This window comes from Plecotus auritus (genome assembly GCF_963455305.1).
Source record: "Plecotus auritus genome assembly, chromosome: 3".
Taxonomy (NCBI): Eukaryota; Metazoa; Chordata; class Mammalia; order Chiroptera; family Vespertilionidae; genus Plecotus; species Plecotus auritus.
In genome coordinates this window covers 58088475-58091165 of record NC_137772.1, presented here as the reverse complement: position 1 = coordinate 58091165, position 2691 = coordinate 58088475, and positions in this window count along the sequence as shown.

The window sequence follows — 2691 nt, the reverse complement described above, 5'->3', positions numbered from 1 at the left end:
ATTGCATTGGGCTTCTGCCAATGAGCTAAGGACAGAAATATGCATTAGCGTGTAAATACTGCAACAGGACTGTATTAAACCTTTCCTTGCAAAGAGCAAAGCAAGCAGCCACAGTAAAGGGGTCAGAACAACCTAGCATTGTGAATGGTTTCCCTTGTTGCATTGACAGTGACTGGGGCACATTTCACTAGAAATGATGTCCAAGACTGAGCCCATGAGAGAGACATAGTAAGGATAAATTTTTTACTCTATAACCCACAGGCCGCTGGGTTAATTTTTTAAAAAAATGATATTTTAAAGGCATAGCTGTGAGTGCTTTTACAAACTTCTACCTCGCACAGGTGGGTGAAGGTCCTGGCGGAGACAGTTAGAAAAATAAATTTGACTGGTAGCAGCACGGCGTGGCCTCCAACCAAGGCTTGGGAACTGCCACAAAGGAAGCTCCACTAACCGTGTCTGTCAGAAAGCTGCGGCCGATGGCTGAGGGCCAGAGCTGATGCATGGCCAGCACCAACTGCTGTTCAGAGCTCCTTGAGGTGTCACGCCAGTGGTGGGGACACTTGAATGGGTGTTAGGCTGGAGACTTCCCCCACTTGCATAGGCTACTTCTTGCCAGAGAGCGAGGACTGTCTTGGCCAGCTAAAACGGTTACCGACCATCCTGCTGGAGTCTGGGCCCAAATGTTCTGTATTCCAGTTGCAATGGACAGAAACCAATATCAAAGGGTCCTAAAATAGGCTGTTTAGCACGGTCTTTTGCTACCCTGCTCACAAGGCAAATAATCCCATACCCTCGCCCCTCAGGCAAACACCTGATATGCACCACCTGGCCAACATCCACAAGCTGCTCACTTGAGCCAATAATGATGAAACTACTGTTGTCATGACAGCAAGGCAGAACCTTCCCTGCCAAGTACCTACTAAATGTTTGTTTTTCTGACCCGAGTGACATCATATTGTTCCTAACCGAGATAATTCCCACACATGTCAATGCATTTTTCACCTGGGCACAGACATATGCTGAAACTCAAAACCATTCCAACTGCTGGGTCTGCAGCCCTTGACCCTTCTCCAGTGCCCAGGCCACACCATGGATGTTCATTCCCTTCAACCTCACAGAATGAGTGGCAGGGGGCAGCAAACTCCTCCTCTTTAGCAAATGTAACTATAACCAATTCATCCAAATGTAATTTCAGTGAGACTAAAACACACATTTTCTAATTAGTACAAGATAGACAAAACCATTCCTATATATGTAATAACTACAGAGTTTGGGATGCATAAGGTTGCCTATTGGCAGAACACAGGATGCTCCAGCACAAAGTTCCCCTACACATACAATGAACTGATTGTACTCACTCTCTACACAGACATGTGGGGTGGCTGCCTCTCAATGCTTGCAAGCTACAGACACTGTAGTTTTCATTGAATGGACAGAAAAGGGAAATCCTAATTATACCTATGGAATATTCCCAGCTCTAAAAGAATATGCTTGGCTATGTAGAACTAATTTATAGCCCTATGTTCCCTATGGGTGGACTGGCTGATATACTTTAGGGTATGCAGCTACAGCTGGAAATCTATATTCACAATTACTGATTGTCCCTCATCATTTGCTGACCATGCAGGACCTGTTGGACATGTAGCATGTCCTGGTGGGAATGGCCAGTCTCCTTTTTTCTACCTATCTATGCTGTAATAAAAGCTGAACTAGAAATCACTGCATTGCCAGATTCACTGCTAACACCCTTAATGGTTCCCACCAAAGCACGCTGCTTCCAAACCAAGGAACCACACAAAGGTATGATGAGCTTAGATAAACCAACAGCTGCTCAGGGCGGAACATGCAGCCTAACAGGCAAAGATTGTTATCCTGTCTAATAAAAGAGTAATATACAAATTTACTGTCACAAGTCACAAGCTGGCGGCTCCCATGTGGCCAAAGATAGCTGCCCCCATGTGGATACAAGATGGCCACCACAAGATGGCTGACAGGGGAGGGGAGCTGTGGACAGTTGGGGGAGACCAGGCCAGCAGGAGAGGGACATTGAGGGGGTCCAGCACAGCAGGGGAGGGCAGTTGGGGGGGAACCAGGCCTGCAGAGGGGGGGCAGTTGTGGTCAATCAGGCCAGCAGAGGAGGGCAGTTGGGGGAGACCAGGTCTGCAGGGGAGAGCAGTTGTGGGTGATCAGGCCTGCAGGGGAGGACAGTTAGGGGCAATTGGCCCGGCAAGGGAGCAGTTAGGCGTCTATCAGGCTGGCAGTGGAGTGGTTAGGGGTGATCAGGCTGGTAGGCAGAAGCGGTTAGGGGCAATCAGGCAGAGGCATGCGAGCGGTTGGGAGCCAGCAGTCCTGAATTGTGAAAGGGATGTCCGACCGCCCGTTTAGGCCCGATCCACCGGGCGGTTGGACAACCCTCAAGGGGTCCCAGATTGGAGAGTGTGCAGGCTGGGCTGAGGGCCCCCCCCCCCCCATGCACAAGTTTCGTGCACTGAGCCTCTAGTACATATATAACAGACCCTGAAGCTAATATAACTGATTTGATGCCGCACATGAAAAAGACTACTGCACAGGTAGAAAAACTTGCCTTTGCAGACTACTTCAGTATGTGGCTAAACTTTCTGCTAGGGGAATGAGGAACAACATTGCTATTGCACTATTTGTTATTTTAGGACTATTGTTATTTTGCTGCTG